This window comes from Homalodisca vitripennis, chromosome X (genome assembly GCF_021130785.1).
Source record: "Homalodisca vitripennis isolate AUS2020 chromosome X, UT_GWSS_2.1, whole genome shotgun sequence".
Classification (NCBI taxonomy): domain Eukaryota; kingdom Metazoa; phylum Arthropoda; class Insecta; order Hemiptera; family Cicadellidae; genus Homalodisca; species Homalodisca vitripennis.
This window is the reverse complement of record NC_060215.1, coordinates 37,234,395-37,258,108: the sequence shown is the minus strand read 5'-3', so window position 1 is coordinate 37,258,108 and position 23,714 is coordinate 37,234,395. Positions and strand designations below refer to the sequence as shown.

General features: G+C 33.8%; 1 protein-coding gene across 2 annotated transcripts in view; it reads left to right on the top strand.

Annotated features, from left to right (window-relative positions):
• Positions 1–23,714, top strand: part of LOC124368917 (mucin-2-like) — a 58,914-nt gene that overhangs the window by 4,014 nt on the left and 31,186 nt on the right. The window lies entirely within an intron of this gene.

Below are 23,714 nucleotides of genomic sequence, written 5' to 3'. Positions count from 1 at the left end.
CTCATACATGTGTATGTCTTGGCCTCTGTTTAAGGCACATTTACTTATACAAAACAAAGTTGTTTCCAAAATGTAGAGGCACGACAGATTCAACAGCTGCAATTTCTTGAAAGCTTCCCTGCACGACTCTCTAAATTTGATTTTGGCAATTATTCGAATTGCTTTTTTTGAAGTCTGAATGCTCTTTGGAACTGTGTGTTAGCACAAGATCCCCAAAGAGCCACACCGTTAGCCAGATGGGGGTAAATCAGTCCATAATACGCCGTAATCAGTACCTGACTCGGGCAGCACTTTCAAGATGTGATATAGCAGTAGTAGAAGATAATGACGAAATCGCCGTCATATGAAGAAAAAAATTAGAAATAAAATGTTGAAAGTTTAGTCATAGGTTTTACCTTAGTCTTTTACAAAGCTGGTAGTAACCGAAGATTTTTACTTTAGCAAACCGTTTTCAACTCTCCATAATTATTTCAGCCCTTATGCGCGTTTACGGTTTATTATACTCCTCATCTTGTTAACTCCTTATTAACTTTTTTTGGTACTGTAGTAGATGTTTGACTCCTTTACTTAACATCTAATTTACGTGATTCACTAGTAACTGTGTATGACAATAGAAATAGCTTTACACGTTTTAACTCATACAAAACAAATTCCCCACGCGACTTAAAATTAAAATGTGTTTTTGAAAACTTTTAAGCAGTTTGTTACTTCTTTTATTAACGAGTCATCTAGTAAACTTCTGATCAATACCAACAGAAACTCTCAAATGGCTTTGGATTATTTTCATTGTTTTTATAACCGATTCCCTCTTTTTACATCTTTTCGTTCATTTAATTACGTCTTGTCTTCTTAAGGCACGTTATGTCATGTCTTTTCATGTCACGTCACGTCATGTCACATTATATCTTATGAAGTACTCTAAATCGACAAACGGATCGTACAGATATGTCGGAACCCGTTAATAGTTTCAATCAAAAGCATAAAATATGCTAACAATACAATTATATCAATTCCGTTTTTTATATATAGACCTACTTCATAGTTATTCACGCCTGGGAGTTTCCAAAACAGAAAGATACTCAAGTTATCACTATTGTGTTTAACATTCACATGTTAGACCGTGTTGAGAGACAATGCAAATGTCATAACCGCTCCCTTTATCGTTAACATGTGAAAACGTGATTAGAGATACTGCAAATGTTATAACTGCTGTAGTAACATTAAATATGTAAGAATCGTAGAGTATTTTAATAAACAATGAATCACAAAAAGTACTTGCTCCAACAGGATACCAACGCGAAGGATGAATTACTTTTGTGATTCATTCTTTATATATTATATATATATATATATATATATATATATATATATATATATATATATATATATATATATATATAATCTAATACCATTGACTGACTGACTAAGCGCACACATTTTCTAAAAATATATAACGCTTTAGACCAAGAAACTTGCCACAAATATTCTTCACAAGCTCTAGATGCGCACTAAGAATAGATTTTGGAAATTTCTGCCTTGCCTACCTCAATGTAACGAAGGGGCTAGGCATTCCATTCTAATAATATCTCGCCACACACTCCTAAGATAAACTCTCAACAGATAGTATTTAAGGGTCTAGCAATCATAGGGTCTAGTATTAAAAAGATAATAGCAATCACAATCCTATCATCTGGAATAGCAACCAAGTTGCTGGATGAGAAAATACTGCTCAACCGACCGTTCGACATTTAAATTACACCTTAACTTAAATATGAATGATACTCCAATTTGCTACATTAAAAAATTCCAAATCAGTTCATCCAGAATATGATCTGGTTATTTGGAACGAGTCTATCCATGAGGAAGGATTTGAACTCTGGACAGGACTCTCCAAGACATAAATAGCTGCAAGTCAATTATGGGAGGATGATTGTTGCTAGCTGGTGATTTCAGACAAACACTGCCTATAGTAGCCCGGGGTATTTTATATATCTACGCAAACATTAGAGTATCTTAATAGCCGATGAACTTCACACTTACATAGGAGACAGGGAGTTACACGAGTTGGAGGACGACTCTGTGAATATTGGAAAATCGTTATGAGTTTCAATACCTAAAGATATCTAATAGACAATTTTAAGCCACGCATACTCAGTTTGAGCTCTAAAGAAGCTCTCAGGGAAAGATCGATTCTAACTCCTAAGAACGACTCTCCAACTTTAGTTAACGATCTTTTATTGGAACACAGTGAGGTTGTGGGGTGAAAATCTATGGATTCAGTAGAAGAACCAAAATACATTGTTCACTGTCCTGTTAAGTTTCTAAAAAGTACTAACACGCCAGGAATTTCACCTCTCAATCTAAATTTGAATGTTGGATATCTAATAATGTCGCTACGGAACCTCGTCCCTTCAAAACTATGAAGTGGCATCAGACTGCATGTTAAAACATTGCACCTAGAGGCTATCATATCCACTGGCTGTGGAACAGGTGAAACAGTCTTTATATCCCGTATTCCCATGATTCCTTCAGATTATCAGTTTCAATTTAAAAGAATGCAGTGGCCAGAGAATCTGTTTTTCCTGACAGTGTTAAAAACATCAAGGGTAATCGTTAAAAATTGCTTGAGTAGATTTAAGGAGTTCATTTTTCTTCTCGGTTAACTATATGGTGGCCTGCTCGCTGGTACACTCTGCTAACAGTGTGGTGATTCTGCAGCGCGAGGGTCGCACAAATATGTGTACATTGCATTACAGTATACAATACAGTAATAGCTATCACATACAAAACTGAGGAACGAGTTTATGGTTTGATCCTGTAGCAAAAACCCGCTATTTAGATAGTCTAAATATGTATTGTATAAATATCTAAATATTGCAACAACGTGGATTTACTATTAAAAATAAATTGTATGAACATTGATTGCCCTGTTTATTTGTAATATATGAACTTGAAAAACAAATTTAGATATAGAGAAAAATAATTCATAAAACTAATAAATATGATTTAGAGATTAAAATAAATGGGTTTTATATCGGTCTAACTACTGTATTCTCACTAACAGCACCATTGAGCTGTTAATAGCTTATAAAATTACACAAATGTTAAAAACTATGTTCCTTGACCACAATGGTTGCAGGTCCAATTTTAAAAATTAAATCTTTACGGCAGTTACGATTCCATATCCCTCCCCTCAGTCACACACACACACATATATATATATATATATATATATATATATATATATATATATATATATATATATATATATATTAAAAGAGAAGCCGATCCCCTTTTAAGCCTTACTCTGCCCGTCCTCATGGGCCACTGGCCTGTGCGAGGATCTTATCAAGCAGAATAAGAGGGAGAGTCGATATAGTACAAGGTCGATATAGTCGATAGTACTGATAAAAAGTGCAACAGTCACAGACAGGATTCGAACCTGCGCTATCTCTAACTCAGAATCAAAGTCCAAGGTCTTAGACCACTCGGCTATCGGCACTTCCAGCCATATTATAACCATATAACCAGATAACCATATTATTTATTTGTAATAGAGAAGTGAGAAATGTGCCAAACTAATGTAAACATTTATCTTACATAGAATACTGATTAGGAGTTTATTTGTAGCAAGTGACCTTGGTACTCGTACATTGGGTTTCCCAGTGTTGACTGATGTGTTATTGTGGCAGTTACTTCAAAATATAATAACACACAACTACACAACACAATACAACTACTGTGTGTGTGTGTGTGTGTGTGTGTGTGTGTGTGTGTGTGTGTGTGTGTGTGTGTGTGTGTGTGTGTGTGTGTGTGTGTGTGTGTGTGTGTGTGTGTGTGTGTGTGTGTATGCATTATAATTACATTACATTAAAAATTATGAAATTAAAACTGAGGGCGTACGCACAATTCAATATTGCCTTCTCTCGAAGGTGATTTCATGGAATCCTATTTAGGGTTGAGGTATATTTACAATAGATCTGTCCCATTAATATTGCGGATCTGTTTTCGCTTTCTTTTAATGAGTACAAATTTATCATATATAGGTAAACCAAGCACGTGACAAGGACATTAATATATTCAAATTCAATATAAAAATTGAGGCTGATAAAAGAAACTATAAAAGCAGGCTAGAGCAAACGAGTATTGGGGTCAGTGCAAGGCAGAGATGTCACCAAGTACAGGAGATGATGTCTCCCGGGGTTCAGCCTCTCTTCAACAATCTATAGTTATTGTGCATAACATCCAGACCCTAAAATCGGTTCGTTATTAATAGAGATTTTACTTTTCTACTCTTCTCTTTCAATATTTTTAAGGATGTTTAACGTCAAACAGATCTGAAGAGGGAATGATAGAATAGAAAAGAGAAAGAGGCCAGAGAGCAGAAAATGCCTTTAGTTACTGAAAATTCTCTGAGAAGAGAAGATCCTAGGCCTAATTGCTCTCATCTTTTACAACACGTAAAGTACTTTCGGTATTGATGATGGATGATTTAAAACAATATAAGAATTTGGGACATTTGCCATAGTTACTTTCTTGTTATTGCAACGAATACAATTGTCCAAAATTCTACTATCCTCACGAAAAGTACGTTGAGAGTAGTCGAAAACGTCCACAGTCCATGCGCAGTAGAAAGCAATCTATATTAGATTAGATTATAAGCTCATATTACCAGTGTAATTGAAATGTATGGCAAGGAAAGTCACATTGACCATTACACGTGTCTGTAACAATCGGCGTTATAAGTTTACTGCAAAAGCATAACAGGAAAATAAAAAAAAAAAACATTTAAACAAAGGGACTTTGAATTAACATTATCCTGAAATTAATTGGTCTTTGGTTATGATGACCTTTCATTATACTAGTATAATCAAAGTTATGACGTAATTTAAATTGAAGGGTTCTTTTTTATACTTAGAAGAAAGAACAAATGTGACCATTCCATTGTCGCAGTTGTTGTTAGTTACCTGCCGTTTTATTTTCTATTTGGGTATCACTTCTTTTAATCCTTGAGAAGAAACCCAACCTGCATTGTATAGTATACAAACCAATTGTTTTCTGAATGTCTTAATAGGACAACGTTCGTTAGAGAAGAATCGATCGTGAGCTGCACTAATTTTGGCAAGATCCAAAATGGAGGCCGTTGGTGGTGGTTCGGAGGTCGCCTTTAAGCCTTTGGTCCCCAGATTAAATGTTAGAGAGGGCTTTTCAGCCCTAACTTCACCTGGTAAAATAATATTTCTTTGACTTTGACTTATCTGCACCTAAACAAACGCCAGACACATGATAAATAAATGTAAAATCACGTTAGCCATCGAGATAAACACCACTGCAGTATGAGACATGTCATTAGAAGCCTGGGGGTTGGTTGGCTTCATTATTTATTAATAAAACGATCTCAATTATTAACTTTTATACAAATTTTCTAGAAAGAAACTAATAATCTCTACTCTAAGTTTAAACAGTACACTCGTATATTATGCCTAAGTGCATAAACCTTCAGTTTATTGGCATAAGCCATGCTTGCAATGATGTCTCACAATACAGCTGTCTCTACCCTATACAGAGACTTTCAGACTCTCTATATCTCATCGAATGGCGCTGATATCACAATTGTTTAGGTGTTTGATTAATGAATTATAAGTGTGTAAAGTTAAGATAAATTATCTGTAAGAAATTTATTATTTAGTTTTTTTAACTTCTGCGATACAGACACATTTCGATTTCCTCCAAAACCAGTGGGGCTGACAATCGATTTTGTTTAGAGGAAATTTCGCTATAGATTTTGCGAAAACAGGTGCCACACCTGTATAAGTTAGCTCTCGATTCCTGGAGTACTTGTATTGTTTTTTTCGATTAATTCCGTTATCTGACACTAACACATGTTCTGTGCTACAGCAGTACTGAAAAAGAAATGCAGACTAAGATTAACAGTATGTATCGTTGTTTGAATAAGATTGGAAGGTATTTTTCGTCTACGAACTGTTACATTATCGAATCATGGTTCGTATCTGGTTGGCACTCGTGGCGATGGAAGGTCTGGTCACAATAATAAACTCGGCTAACTTCCTAGAAAAAGGTTTTATGGAGGGAAAAGAACGTAATCAAACCATGTTTTTCCTCTAGTCATGGTAGTTTTGTGTAGTGGATTCTTTTTAGTCTAAGATGTGCTGCACTATATTACGTGTTTGTTATTTTACCTTTGAATATTCGTTTAAAGCAATAAAATAAACGATATGCGTGAGTAAGAAACTACCGTTAACAAATGTTCATCTAAGTGAGTACTTGTATATGTGTTTTTGTTTTTTTCTGTAACCAATTCTTTGAGATTATTCAAGTATATCTCTAACTAAACTTAACTTATCTACTAAGCCGGATTTTCCAATTCATATATTCAATGACTTTGTACTTGACTTTGTATCAACAATATCCAATAGAACAATGTCTAACACAATCAACACTCGATAATGGCGCTACATGGGTTTTTCTTCATGTGGAATTTTTGAAGCGTTATGAGAACAAATTATTTTTATGGTAATTTGCTAACTTGATTGACTTGAGGATCACTGCAATTACAATTAGGAATTCCAAGATTAAATGAAGTATTTATGAAGTTATCATACACGCCATCAGTGACATACGCCAATTCCGTTAAAAATATAAGCTCACGATTTTCTTTTTGATTTTTCTGTTCCTGCTTGAGCTAACTTCCACTTGGAATATAGAGATGTATAAAGAATAATAATGTGTCTGCTTACATTACATGTATCTGCGTCCTGTTGCCTTATCTGCATCAATCATAGTGTTACATAGAACGTACGCATGATTTACCATACAAACTATTTTATTTTGGTGCAATTTAATTCAAAGAAATAACAACAACAAAATATTTTCTAAATTAACTTTAATATTACGCCTAAAGAAGATGCCATGTAGTCTATGTAATTCGAAGGTTACCACGTGATCTAAGCTTAGTTACCCATTTGTTAGTAAGTAGTGGTGCTGTAACAGATAATACATGTACAGTAACTGGTAATAATGGTACTTTCATTCATAATATATATATATATATATATATATATATATATATATATATATATATATATATATATATATATGTATATATGTATATATATATATATATAATTTGTATTAATGGTAATAGCCTTATTTAATTTTTTCAATAAACATTGAATCAAAAAAGTACTTGTTCCGCCATATATATAGCTTGATTAGCAAGTTGGGCTCTTGAGCCTTTTTCAGAGTAGTTAACCAAAAACATTTTTACCTACTTTTGCTATTTTGAAGGTGCTAGATTGTTTGCGGTGAGTTTGAGTTCTTTGGGTTACATCGATCTTGTACTGTATCGACTCTCCTCCTTATTCTGTTTGATAAGATCTTCGCACAGGTCAAAGGCTCTTGAGGACGGACAGAATAAGGATTAAAAGGGGATCGGCATCTCCTTTAAAAGAAAATCATTAAAAACCTGAGAGAATTTAGTGTTAATGAATCAATGAAAAACTAGTGCACTAAGTGCTTTGAGGATATTGCCAAATCAATGCAGTCAAGTCTAATGCACTGATTCACTTATAGTAAGTTTTTTTTAACTTGCTAAAGTTTAAGGTCGTCTTAAAATGGAGGTAGATAATGTCAACAGAACCAAAAAGAAAATAAGTAGAATATAAGTAATAAAGTAAAGTAAGTAAGGTAGTAAGTAAGTTGAATATTAAGTTCAAAATGTATTTAGTGAAAGGATTATATTTTAATTAGTGCAAACTGATTGTAATCGGAAAGTTTATTTAAAAATATAGTTGTAGAAACATCATATTGCGAAATAATTATGAATACAGACTAATTTGTCGTCTTATTAAACTTGCCTTAATATCAATCAAATTTAAACGTACTATAAATCCGCATTCTTGATAGGGAACCCCAGTGATTCAGCTGTCTATAATGTTATTTTATTAAAACAGTTAAGGCGGTCCCTACTTTTGACACGTCGTATAGGCCTTTAGATCAAATTATCTTTAAACTACTAACACTACTAAGTTTTACCGCGTTTCTTCCAGCGATGTTAAAAACTGACAGAAAAAACAAACAGGTACCCAGAATACTAATGTATACTAATTCAGCCAATCCCACACAACGCTGTGATGATCGTCTGGGTTCATCCCTTAAACTTCATACGGCTGCCTCACAGACCATTAATTATGATTCTCAACCAAACACAGTTTTGTTATCTCCATAGTCATACGTTTGCTACAGATCCAACATGATAAATGATAAATGTATTTATTCTCTCATTCTGCCACAAAACATACATCAAATAATGACAAACTTGCATAATTAAGAATCATAAGCAATATAATTACACTTTCCAAGATTGACTAAGTGCACTAAATTAAAACAACCATGTATTTTCATTTAAAAATAACATAATGTAACTTTAAAAGTAACTTACAACAATCCCCTTACATATCTAATCATTATAAAAACTTGTGAATATTACTGACTTTTGTAAATAGCAGAAGAGGAAATTTAGGGCCTCGACGGCACTTGGCCTGTTTGAGGTTCCAATTATTTAATATTAAAATTATTTTACAGCGTCCAGATAGTCAAGGAATAAATTTTGTATTATTATTTTCGTCCATTGTTTTTTCTTAGTATCAGTGCTTCTTTGCTTGCCTAGTGTATTTGAAATTATTGAAATGAAAATACAGTAAGTAAAAGAAAAGTTGTTTAAAAAATTTAAAAATTCGATGTATGCCTGAGAACATCTTTAAGTAACATAATGATGGGATATAATTATGGCTACAATCGTAAATGTTAATGCTGAATTTTAATTAGGAAGCCAATGTGCTCCAAAATTAGCAGCCACTCTCTGAGTCTTTTCGAAAATGTTTTAATATTCGGTAATATTGTTTGGTAATTTGTTGAAAATTCTTGGTGCAATAAAATTTAAAGTTCTTGTAAAAAATGTATAATTTGGTTTTGGAACTGTAAATTGGTTCTCAGACCTTAATTTTTGCTTGTATTCTATATTTTTGTGACAAGTCACTACTATTGCAAAAGAAAATCTTTCGAACTTTATATACAAAAATGTATTTTAATGGCAAAACGTTCAACTCTAAAAAAAAGGGGGACGTGAATGGACTCTCTTTCCTTTATTTTATATTGATCTAACTGCATGGATTTGTTGAATATATATTGCATTCAAATAAGTATCGCATGTACTGCCCCAAAAAGTATTCCTTAATCGATTCTTTGATCATCATCAACATCGATGGCTGATTATACCAATACTCAGCCACTTGCGTGGGCGTACACACCACTTGACGCAGGAACTCTAATCACTGCCTGAGTCTCAATAGCACACTGGTTGATATCTATTTTGTAGATCTTATCAGGATTACGGCGCCCCTCATCTTTGTCTAAAATCCACTCTTGTGATTGAGTACAACTAGCATTGGGATTAAGCCGTAGATATAGTGGCGTATATATCACCATAACCCTTGGTGTAACCATCATGACTTCTGTGACCACCGCGTAGTACAGAAATAAACCCAACACCACTTTAACAAAATGTAATTAATTACCTATCTTTGTCACATCGTCCGGCACTTTTCTGTCAGGTTTGCTTATGTTTCCTTCCACATAAAGTTACAGGACTCTAATAAGGCTCTACGTAATAATTAACCCCACCAGCTAGCTAGAAGGTGCAGAAAGAACCATAGTAAGACAGGTCGTGTGACTTTGTAATTTCAGAAAAACACAGAGGATCCAAATGTCCCAAACATAGAGGCTATTTCCTCAAGTACGTACTTGGACGATAACACTGTACTTTGTTTGAAGTTTATTTTTGACGATGGAAGGATTGTGAAGGAAAGAGGATTTTTCCGTTAGGTTAGTTATTTACCTGAAGAAGAGCCCAGATTGCAGATCTCGAAACGTAGTGTTACTGATTTTTTGTTTCACTGAACGATGGCAAATGTCCGGAAAATCCTGTTTCCTTCACATAACGCTGTAGCTGACTTCATGTAGGTATAATGTTAGTTGAAGCTTATAAAATATTTTTCAGTGTGTAATTCCACTCCGTGTGTCCATTTTTTATCAATTTACTCACAGCGGCATCAACAAAACAATTTAAAACGCACAGGCACTCAGACATAATCTTCATCTTATGGTAGAAGGGACGTATTGAATGTAATGTTGGTAATATTGTAAACAGCAAGCTTGGTACATTATTTTAGTAAAGATGGACAGAAAAATATACATGAGATAAAAAATCAGTGTTGAGTCATGAGAAGATATGATGACAAGAGGTTGTCTGCAGTATTATAGAGTGTTATAGATTAATTTCCAAACTATCTATCTAATCAGCAAAACATCTCAAAACAATCTGTTTTTGTTAAATTTGATTAGATTTTAGTCTTGCTGTCTGTTTTGCAGAACTCATTTTGAATGTATTATGTAGTAATGTTTGTACTATTTCCAAATTCTATATTTTGTACAGTAAAATATTATCAATCATTTGTATTTATTTTCATAAGATTGATACAATGTTCGTAAAGTGTTATTGTTAGCATATTTCCTTCAAAATAAGGTTTAAAAAGTTTCTAACTATAAAAGATTGCCTTACAAAATTTGGTATTAATACCAACAGTTTCTTTCAACTTTTGCCGAAACATGGAGAGTTGCAAACAAAGCCCATGACGTTGGCAAAGTAAAATGTATATTGTGATACTTCGTTAGAGCTTTAATAGAAATTGATAAATTATATGGAAGTTCTCAAGTTTTTTTTTGTCAACACTGAATTTAGTGTGTTCACCACTATGTTTTTGTTACCTTTCTTGCCTGCTAAATCTTACTTTTTAAGTTGAACACTTGAGATAAAAACTAAATATCAGTTCCGAAAACGATATTTTCAAATTTTTGTGACTCGTGATGACGGTACATTTTCGTAATTCTATTATCCTTTCAAATCCTCCATTGTCAATATTGAAGTACCGTATAAACAAAGAAAGTACTGCAGTTTGACACATTTATGAGTTGGTAAACGTACAGAAACTGTACACCCATAGTATCTTAGAGGATTTGATTAAATTAATTCGTTTCTTGGAAAATATTTATTAGGTCTGGTAATACTTTTCATACTGCTTTTTTTTTTACGTTCAATAAATACTAGAACCCACCAATAGATAGCCTATAATTTCTTATGCCCTATTAAATCCACACAAGCTTCATTCAAAATAACAAAAAAATATTCAGATGCTGTTATTACTTAATACAATATTCCATCAATAACAAAATAAAAAAAGTATTTCTTTAATCACCAGTTTTATACATTATAAAAACAACCATGTCGTGTTCAGCCAAATTCAGCTAGTTTAGTAGTTACCATGATAATAAAGATAGATATGTTTTATAACCAAATAACGATTTTTGAGATTATAAGGGACGTATTTTTAGGGGAAATAGGTCTACACGATTTTAATATGGGTAATTAGAGGTGTAAATTTTTATGTTTTGAAGAAAAGAGTTATTCAAACATTTAATTAATCTTGTGCATTTATTTAACAAACAACCCAATAATTATTATTAACTGAGTACCCGCGCTTTCATTATGGCGGACGAATTCCGACACGTTGCCCATAGCCCATGGCCCAGAGCTCAAGGCTTACAAGCCAATAATTAATAGGCTACTATCGGATACCTATGCTTTACTATGGTGGACTCATTGCCAACACGTTCTCCACAGCTTATCGTCCAGAGCTCATGGCTTACAAGCCAATAATTAATAGGCTACTATTTGATACCTATGCTTCACTATGATGGTCTCGTTGCCAACACGTTCTCCACAGCTCATGGCCCAGAGCTGATGGCTTACAAGCTAACAATTAATAGCCAGCAATCAAACACTCGTGTTTCACTATGGTGAACCCATTGCCAACACTTTACCCGTAGCTCATGGTTCAAAGCTCATGGCTTACAGTAGCGTTCTCGGAAATCCTACTAGAGGCCAAGCTGCTTCCAAAAAATTCATTTGAAGTTCCGTCTCGGGTCGTAAATCCCATGGCGTATCATCAGCTTTTTTCATTCGCTGATTTCCAAGACATAGTGTTGGAACATACATAGTTTGTATGTTCCATACATGGAACATAGTTTGTGTTCATTATCTAGTATAAACTACGAAAAAGTTCTTTAGAGCTACAATATGTCATTTTGAACTATTTAATTTAGAATGGTTTTATTTCTCTTAATAAACAACACAAAATAAATTTTGTAAATTATATAAAAACTAATGCAACTTACATTTCAAAACAAACAAATCTATACTACTCATATAAAGAGAGAGCCCTCACATGGGTTAAACCTGTGTGTAAACCTGACTTGAACCAGTACACAATGTGTATATCACACACACACACACACACACACACACACACACCACAAAATTTAGTTGGCTGCTGGACTTGGTGCTGTGCAGACGTCTGCTGTTCATACTTAACCTCAATCATGAGTGATAATTGTGTTATTTGTCAAGATCCTGTTTCTGGAAATGAGGGTGAATATGCATTGTGTACGCTAAGTGATTGTAAATTACACTTTGATTGTGCTGGAATTTCTGGGCAAACTTGGACAAGAATGGGTCAGAAGAGAAGATCTGAATGGAAATGTAAGAATTGTCCTACTGCAAAGTCCACATCAGGTAACCTAACAGATATGATTAAAAAAATGCATGAGGAATGCTTACAGAAAATTGAAAGCACAATTAAGGAACACTTTGTATTGCATACTAAGGAAGTCAAACGGGAAATTGAGGAAATTAAAACTTCAATTCAATTTTTCTCTGATAAATTAGATGAATATGAGCAGACTATTGTTAGTTTTACCTCTAAAGTTAAAGAAGTAGAAAAATGTAATGAAGCAGTTGTGTTAGAAAATAGTAAACTTAAAAATGAACTAACTTTTATGAAACTTAGATTCGAGGAGCTTGAACAGTACAATAGAAACCACAATGTACAAATTGATGGAGTTCCAGAAGCTAAAGGCGAGGCAATGTCTAACATTGTAAAAAAAGGTGTCCGAAATTCTTGATGTGCCTATCGATTATGAGTTAGACATTCAGGCAGAGCACAGGGTTCCTACTCAACGTAAGTCGGGGCAAAAACCTATTATTTTGCAATTTTCTAACCGCCAAAAGCGAAACCTTGTGCTTGCAAAGGCTAAAGAAAAAAGGAATTTGCTTAAATCTACCAATTTTGTTGCTGATGCGCCTGAAACGAAAGTTTACATCAATGAACATCTGACTGCATACAATAAAGAACTCTTGTACTATACTAAGAACCTAAAAGATGTTGGATATCAATATGTATGGTTTAAGGAAGGAAAGGTTCTGATTAGAAAATCTGGCAATGAAAAAATTGTTCATATCCGCTCCCGTGCTGATCTAGATAAATTATTGCAGAAGATAAATTAAGATTGTTTACAGACAGACGAACGAATTTTTGTTTTTCAAACTAATATAGAAACCATATATGCCTACACAAAAATTTTTGAACAGTTTAAAAATATTCCATATAAACATAAAAAGTGTCCGTAAAAACTTTAGTGAATTTCTGGTGTTTCTGGCTTCAGCGGGTATAACCTATAATGTGATTATTTTAACAGAAATATGGGCTAAGTCTGGTGAAGAGGAAAAGTATTACATCCCAGGTTACAACATGATCATGGAACCGAGACAAGATAACCCGGCTGGGGGAGTACAAGTGTACATTGATTCTCAACTCACCTTTGACCACCAGCTTTTGTCTCCGCCTGGGCTGCCTACTGCTGAAATCATAAAACTAGAACTGTCTGTCTGTAGTAGGTTTAGACTAACAATTTTGGCAATTTATAGGTCCTGTAAGTTCCCATTTTCCAAGTTAAAAGAAAATTTTGAAAAACTTCTGGATATGCCAAATGATCCAATGTTAATTATAGGAGATATCAACATTTGTACTTTAAAGGACTCTGGGTCTGGGCAAAACTATATTGATATGTATTCGTCGTATGGTTTTGAGAATTATGTTAATGAACCAACCAGAGTATTTAAAAATAGTTACTCATGTCTTGATCATGTATTGGTTCGTAATTCTAAGCCGATTGATATTAATTGCCATGTTTTGAAGACAACTATTACTGACCATTATGCTTTAAAAATAGAAATTTTAAATACAAACATAAAAATAAATATTTGCAACCAAAATAGATTTTGTAGGGTAGTTGATTACAACCTGCTGCGGAAGAAATTGATTCAGGTGGATTGGCAGTCTTTTTATGACCATATTGATATAAATGCTGCTGTTGCTTCATTCTATGATATTTATAATTTGTGTTACAATGATTCATGTAAATTAAAAAAATTAAATATTAAAAACAGAAAGCGTAATCCTTGGATAAATAATTACTTGATTGGCTTAGTTAACAGAAAGAATGACCTATATAAATTGTGTTCTGGTAACGGGAATGATAATAATGTTTTACTACAATTTAAAGAATTTTCAAAATTTGTCCGTAATAAATTAAGAAAAGCCAAATTAGATTATTATTCATCTTTGATTGACGGAAACACAGGTAACACAAAGAAATATTGGCAAATTGTTAGAAATATTATGAAGAAAATTAAATCCAGTATAACATGTGTACAATGTGAAGATTCGATGGTTAGGGTAAGTGGTAATGAGAGATTTGTGGCTGACAGTTTCAATGATTATTATGTGAATGTTACTACACATTTGAGGGAACAAAATTTTGGCTGTGATATGTTTGTATGTGATAAGCCTGATAATTGTGATAATAGTATAGTACTGCAATCGTTTTCTGTAACTTATGACGGCATTCTTGAAGTTATAAATAAAATGCAGAATAAAAAAAGTTGTGGCTTGGATGGAATAAGTATACTAACTATTAAAAAAAAATATAGATATATTTCTCCCACTTCTTTTTAATATTTACAGCAAGTCACTAGAACAGGGTGTATTTCCAGAAGTATTTAAAATTGCTTGTGTTATTCCCATTTTTAAATCAGGGAATCCCTCCCAAATTTCCTCTTATAGACCGATCTCATTGATTAATACAGTAGCAAAGATTTTTGAAGTAATAGTTAAAGACCAGATTCTGGATTATTTTTTATGTAGAAATTTGTTTTCGAGTCAACAATTTGGATTTTTACCAGGCAGAGGAACAGACTTAGCCATTGAAAATCATGTTAAATGCATAGCGGATTCAATTAATAAAAATAAAAAGGTTTTATCTATCTATTTAGATTTTCAGAAAGCTTTTGACTTAGTGGATATTGATATACTGTTAAATAAAATTAAAGTGTATGGAATCGGTGGCGATGCATTCAAGTGGCTTGAATCTTTCTGTAAATGTAGGGCGCAGGTAGTGAAAGTTGGTGGTGTACATAGTGGTAAATTCAATTTAAGACACGGAATTGCACAGGGGGGAGTATTGGGCCCCCTCATGTTTATTATATTTATAAATGAGTTACTATGTATTCCGCTAAACTCCTCAATATTTGCATATGCTGATGACACGGCCATAGTTTGCTCTGCTTATGACAGAAGCACCCTGAAACATAAAGTATCTCAGGACTTGTCTGTTATTTCCAGGTGGCTAGTCAGAATAAGTTAATTATAAACAGTAGCAAGTCCAAGTGTTTATTATTTTATGACAGAGATACAAAGTGTGAGGAATTGCAAACAGAGAATGATTTTTGTTGTCATAAGCATTTGTGTCTGTATGGGTGTGTGTGTGAGAGGATTGAAGTTGTAAATAGTGTGAAATACCTAGGATTAGTAATTGATAGAAATTTAAAATGGGACTGTTATGCAAGTTATCTTATCGGCAAACTATGAAAAATTAATTACTCACTGTATCATATGAGGGGATTTCTGAAACCACAGCATTTGAAGAATCTATACTTCTCATGGTTTGAAAGTACGATGAAATACGCGATTATCCATTATGGTGCTACTTATGAAACAATTTTGAAACAGGTAATATTATTACAAAGGTTTGCAGTACGTAATGTGTACCATCTAAAAAAATTTGATAGCGTTTCACATCTCTTCAAACAAGAACATATTCTGACCTTTTCTCAGTTATACAAATTGAGCTCAATTATGTATATTAGAAAGAATATGGAGAGATATAATTTGAGGACATGTCCTGTGAGTACTCGCTTATCTAATGTGATTGCTATTGAGACTCCAATTTATTTCAAAGAGATAGGAAGGAAACAGTTTTGTTATTCAGGAATAAAATGTTTTATTGAATTCGTATCACATTTTGGAAATTATATATTAATGGAACGGAAACCTAAATTCAAAATGAAAGTTTTAGAATATATTAACATTGGATCATAATGGACTGTTTATGTATGTATATATGTATGTATGTATGTGTGTATATGTGTGTGTGTGTGTGTGTGTGTGTGTGTGTGTGTGTGTGTGTGTGTGTGTGTGTGTGTGTGTGTGTGTGTGTGTGTGTGTGTGTGTGTGTGTGTGTGTGTGTGTGTGTGTGTGTGTGTGTGTGTGTGTGTGTGTGTGTGTGTGTGTGTGTGTGTGTGTGTGTGTGTGTGTGTGTGTGTGTGTGTGTGTGTGTGTGTGTGTGTGTGTGTGTGTGTGTGTGTGTGTGTGTGTGTGTGTGTGTGTGTGTGTGTGTGTGTGTGTGTGTGTGTGTGTGTGTGTGTGTGTGTGTGTGTGTGTGTGTGTGTGTGTGTGTGTGTGTGTGTGTGTGTGTGTGTGTGTGTGTGTGTGTGTGTGTGTGTGTGTGTGTGTGTGTGTGTGTGTGTGTGTGTGTGTGTGTGTGTGTGTGTGTGTGTGTGTGTGTGTGTGTGTGTGTGTGTGTGTGTGTGTGTGTGTGTGTGTTGTGTGTGTGTGTGTGTGTGTGTGTGTGTGTGTGTGTGTGTGTGTGTGTGTGTGTGTGTGTGTGTGTGTGTGTGTGTGTGTGTGTGTGTGTGTGTGTGTGTGTGTGTGTGTGTGTGTGTGTGTGTGTGTGTGTGTGTGTGTGTGTGTGTGTGTGTGTGTGTGTGTGTGTGTGTGTGTGTGTGTGTGTGTGTGTGTGTGTGTGTGTGTGTGTGTGTGTGTGTGTGTGTGTGTGTGTGTGTGTGTGTGTGTGTGTGTAATTTATATTTATTTATATAATATGATTTGTACTATCTAATAATTTTTTTTATATTTGTTAAATATAGATTTATAGATTGTTAAATATGTATTGTTTTATAGATTTTTATATAGATTTAATATTAACAGAAAAGCACGTTTCCTGAATGTATTTATATAAATTTGTACGTGTTTTTCCTGTTTATTTATTTATTATTTCATTTATGTGTTATTTATAATGTTGATTATGTTGTTTATGTCATTATAGATTTTTTCTGGGGTTTTGTTAAAGAAAGTATTTGTTGTTATTGTAATGGAATTAGACGTTATAGAAATCTGTTAGTATTAATAATATTCACTGTTATTTAGTTTGTAAGGTTGTAATTGTGGGATTGAGTTGTGGAATGGTAGCTGCACCAGCGAATAAAGGACTAAAGGACTGTAAAGGAGTAATTGCCAACGATACAAAAGACAATATAAAATTAAATGAAACAATGTTTTTCATTTCGCACGTGCTATACATAGCACTTGAAATGTATGTATTGTACTGTAATTTAATACGAATAAAGAATTTTTGAACTTGAACTTGAACACACACACACACACACACACACACACACACACACACACACACACACACACACACACACACACACACACACACACACACATAAGCTGTCATCTGTTTTTTATTTGCATTTGTCAATTGTTATGCCTTTTATTTATTATAAGAGATTTATAGTTTGTGCAAAGCTTTATTGGATGTATTTTGTTATATTTGTTGTAATTTTATATTGATATAGTCTATATTGTTGTTATTCTTTACTTATATTATTTGCAAATTTCTATTAAAATCAACAGAAGAATAATGTTAACAGTCTTTCATGTAAAATTTATAGATATAATAAAAATTTTAAAGAATAAGCACATAAAATGGAAAAATAAGGCATATCTTTTATTATATGGCATGATAGTATTATATAACTATGATTGAGGGCTATGTATATTGTATACTATCGTAACTGTTTTTCCCACGCGTGCTACTTGAAGCATATGGGAATGAAAATTCGAAATGCCTGTAAAATTATTGCCAAATAAAGATTTTTTAAACTGTTTTTGTTTTGTTTTTTTGAACACACACACACACACACACACATACAAGACTTTTGTTTCTATTTAGAAATATTGTTAGTTATAGCAAACCAAAACTAGAAAATACAAATGTTATTAAAACGTAATTATGGCATTAGTATTTTCCCTTCCTGTTTTTATCAATCATTGGCACACTTTATTTTTATACATTTGAAAACTAATATTTCCTGTATTTCTTAGCTCATCAGGAATATTTTAGAAGATAACATGAGCTATATAATATGCGTTCGTTGTGTTGATTGTTTTGTACAGTTTTGGGGTGTTTTAGGTATGTAAGATACCTATGGATCTTTGAAAACGTGTAGAATGCTTATGGTTTGCTAATTCTAAAAACTGAAAATTGTTTTTGAAAGCATACAACATAAGTTGTTTTGCGTAAAGTTGTCTGACATCAAGCAACTTTGTATCATATTGGTTTCTTTAACGCGGCTTTAATTATATATTTTTGAGTTATTTGAATTGGTTCAATTTTTTAAAGAAATGCCCCGTATTGCATCACTGAATGTACGTAAGCATAATAAACAGTTTTAATTTGGGCAAAATTGAGAACACGAGATAAGTTAGAGAACATAAAAATACACTTGCGCAACCTGCTATTAATATATCGGACGTGTCTCGCCCAACTTAGCCTATTGTCAAAAATAACGCCTAAATATTTATATTCACTTACTTTTTCTATTGGCTGGCATTTACATGGAACTCCTGCGTTTTGAACATATGTATGTAGTGTTAATACCATATCCACTGGCTCACTGACAGCCCGGAGAGAAACAGCCATGTGTTTAGTTTTTGACACACGGTCAGACGGTGTTGATCAAACCATTGTTTGACAACTCGAAGTCCTCTCTCTGCATTTTGATATGTTTCATCCCAGTTATTCCCTTCAAACACTAGTGCTGTATCATCATCATATAAGTACATACTACAGTTATCTATTTCTAAATTATTTATATAAATTAAAAACAAAAGCGGTCCTAAGGTACTTTCTTGAATAACTCCAAAATTAATATTCTTTAGATCACTTTCAGCTCCATTTATTGACACCACCTGCTGTCTGTTAGAAAGATAGCTTTTGAACCAACTGAGGCTCTTACCCATAACACCAACAAACTCTAGTTTTAAAATTAATATTTCCCTATCTAAAGAATCAAAAGCTTCAGCCAGATCAATAAATACCATTAAAGAGTGCGTGTTTATGTTAAGGTTATCACGCAGCTTATTGGTTAGTCTGAAGAATACGTCAACGATGGTCAGATCGCCTCTGAAGCCAAATTGGTTTTCAGATATAATTTTATGTTTTAATAAATATTTAGATAGTTGTTTCCTTACACAATTTTCAATGACCTTTGACACTACACTAAGCAATGAAATAGGCCTATACTGACAGCAATTCCCTTTTAACCCTCCTTTAAAAAGAGGGATCACTTTAGCCACTTTAAAACAGTCTGGGAAAACACCTTCTAGTAAACTAGAGTTGACTACTTTCAACAAAGCATTTTTAATACATTCAATGTTAGTTTTAATAATGTCTGCAGCTATTTTATCTACACCTGGTGCTGAACCTCCCCGTAATTCCCGTACACAATTTGCCAACTGTTCTTCAGTGACAGGCACTAGCCTGAAATCAGTTAACACCTGATGCCTCTTATCATCAACTATACAGTCGGCCTCCGGGATATTACTGGCTAACTCTTCTCCTACTTTAACAAAATAATTATTTAATTTGTTTGCGATTTCAAGTGATAAATCCTTCCCACTACCCTGAAAACCATGACCAGAAAAATTTTCTATTGGAAATACCCCATTTTTACTTTTCTTACCTACAAATTCTCCTATATGTTGCCACTGGATTGCCTAAAGTTTTTTTGGATTGCCTACTGATTCGTTTATTTTATTTTTATAGTAATTATCTTTTGAAATTTTTAACAAATTACTTAATACATTTCTATAATGTTCTAATAGTTGACAAGATTTCCATTGAAAGGTTGCTTCTTAATTGTTTTACTAATTTATCTCTATTCCTAATTGACTTGATCAAGCCCAGAGTTATCCACGGCTTAATTTTAACAAGCTTATTACTATACTGTTTAACTAGAGTGGCAGAGTCTATTACGCTTTTAATTTGTTCAACGAACGTAGAAGAGCACTCATTTGCATTAGTTGAATTGAGAACAGTTACCCAATTTTGCTCTAAAAGGAGTTGTTGTATACTAGACATTTATTAATAATCTGTATAGTTTTAAAATTATTTTCAGATTTTTTTCACCATATGGTGAAAACCTTCCATTTCACAGCTGTAGCACAGTGATCAGTTACACCGGCGTGAACTACCAATGACAAAACATCATCAGTTACTTTAAATCAACAAAAATATGATCAATACAAGTACTAGTCTGCGACGTGACCCGGGCTGCTTTTGATATACTACACGACGTAAACCCAGCTCCGTACAGAGTGTCTAAATAGCGCTCTGATACAGGTGTTCTACTACCATCTAAAATACAACAATTAATTGAGGAGGTTCCAAGCAAAAGCAAACATGTCCAATAAAAATAAAAATTTGAGTTAGCAGCTGATTTGAATTCATGAATCATCATTGCTATCACTCCATTTCACTTTTATTCATTCAAAAAAATACATGTCCTATTTAAAATAAACACTGAAATATGCAGGTTCAGAGCAAAGAAACATATGTCCCCGCTTAGTTCCAAGCAGACACAAACATGTCCTCTAGCCAATGGGAAGGCTCCATCTGGATCATTTGATCTGCAATATTATGATTTTTATTTTCAGTTACCTGCTATTTGGTTTTGAGGTTATAATTCCAGTGTTTCTATTGCACAGTCTATCAATAATTTGCAATAGTGTTAATGATGTTTTAATTTATCAAGTTATGGGAAAATATGGATGACAATGGTTTTAGTCAGAATTGGTGATGCTTAATCAAGGCTCAAGAAAGAAACCAAAGACAGCAAGTGTAAGGACATTAGCTAAGTTAAAACGACATGGTGCCGCTCTTGGTTGTCGTGTTTTCCAACCTTGTAAACATTTGAACAAAGGTGTGAAATGTGCTCTAGTGAGAGACCTAAAGATGCTTTGAACACAAGACAAGTCCTTTATAAGGAAGCAGAAAAGAACAAACAAGATGGAATCATTGCTAGCTGGGTAAGTAAGTCTAAATAACATTAGACGAAAGAGACCTAGGCCTACCTCAATTAGCTCAAAGAAAACACAACGAAAACTTTACTGTGAAGTATATATATAATTTCTGTAACTGGAAAGATAATACCTGTGTGCAAAAATTTTTTTATGCATATCACCCTTTTAAAAGCAACCCGCTTGCACAAATATTGCTCTGAAGATAAAAAAATGGAGAAACTATAAACAGACAAGAGAGGTGGCGATAGGTGCAGCCAAAAAGTGTGAGCCCAAAAAACAGGCTCTGAGGTTATTTTTATGCAATCTGAGAGGAAGAGAGAGCCATTACAATCGAAAGAAGTCGAAGAGAATATACCTGCAATCAGATTTAAACAAGGCAAAATTGCGCGTTATATACAATGGCACAGTGTCAAAGGATCTAACAGTTTTCAAAAAGCATGTTTAGCAGAGTTTTTAATGAGTTCAATATAGGGTTTAGATCCCCTGCCATAGATGTATGCTGCACTTGCTATGAACTAGATCTTAAAATCAAATCAGAAAAAGCTAAACCTAATGTAGATAAATCAGTCATCACCAAACTTATGTTCGAAAAAAGAATTCACAAAATAAGAGCTAAGTGCTTTTATGAACTCATGAGGGAGAATAGAGATGACGAAGTTAACTTTCTGCTTCGACCTACAACAGGTACAACCTCTCCCCAAAACCCCCATCCAAGAAGCATTTTATAAAAGGCAACTTAGCTTTTACTGCCTCTGTGTTGTTGGATCAGATGCAAGAGATCCAGTATTTTATACTTGGACTGAAGAACTAGCTGGACGAGGGGGCAATCGAGGTATCCTCAGCTATTTTGCATTTTCTGATTTCAGAGGCAAAAAGTTTGTCTGAAAATGTCCACACAATAAGACTGTTTTGTGATGGGTGTCCAGGACAAATCAGAAAATAACCCCTTGATCCACACTTTGATGTATTTTCTAGGCACGGAAAGTCATAACTTAAAAGAGATTAGCATTACATTTCCTGTTAGAGGGCATAGTTTTATGCCCGCTAACCGAGTTTTTGGCAGAGTAGAGAAGTTATTGAGGAAGCAGCCTACCATGAGCACCAAAGAAGACTGTCTACCAATCTGTAGAAGAAGTGCGGGAAACTGTGAGATGAGTGGCCCTTGGTAAACACAAAATGTTTATCTTCAAAGATTTAGGAACGTTGATCACATTTCTGAAAAGAAGAAAATTTCTTAAAAGAAGGGAAAGGCGGTAGTGGAAAAAAACAACTGGCCGTCATGAAGTTTCCACTGTTAAAGTGAAATCAACTGATCATTTCAGATTTCAAAGTGGGTACTGAACAGTTCATTTCCCTGCAGAAGAAGGTTTGGTCATTACCAAGTGTTTTTCAACCCCTTTAGAGCCTTTTCCACTTGGACATGCTATAAAAGCATCTAAGAAGAAGGACGTTGAATCGTTGCTGAAGTTAATGTACGGTGACGAATGGAAAAAAACAATGCTAACTTTTCTTGGTACAAGATAATTCTTGAGGAGACACCGGAATGTCATGAAATTGAAGGTGACGAAGAAGAGTGTGAGTGTGACTGCTTGGAGCCTGATGTGGGAATGCATATCTGAAAATTTAATTATAGCCTACTTTCTAAAATAGTTAATTCAACATAATATGTAATAAATATTGTATACCATAAATAAAACTAGTATTATTACTATACATTTTATTGTTTACTGAATTTTTAAACCCTAGCAAAAGAAAACATGTCCAATGTAGGTTTATGCAAAAGCAAACATGTCCCTTGTGATCAGTCAAATTAAGAAACATGTCCATATTTTTATTGCTAATAACGAGCACATTACGTGAAATATATTTGAAATGTGCACGTATTTTGACTCAAAAAGTTTACAACAATCATAAACAAATATATCAATTTATTGTAATATTTGCATAATGTTGTAATACTAGTTTTTTTCCAAATTCCCCAAAGTTCCATTTGGGTGACATGTTTGCTTTTGCTTGGAACCTCCTCAATTGATATCTCCTATCAACCAGTGCACACAGTCCCTTGTCCGGCCCTCATAGTATTGTTCAAGGCCACTGATAAAGAGTTCAAGGGAGGAGGGATCTGTAGTAGGACTGCGTAGACGGCAAGTACAGACATTTTGGTTACCCCCTACCTTTGGTTACTGAGATTAGATACTACAGTTAAAATTAAAATGGCAATTTTACATGGTTTTTTCAAGATGGTAGATTATT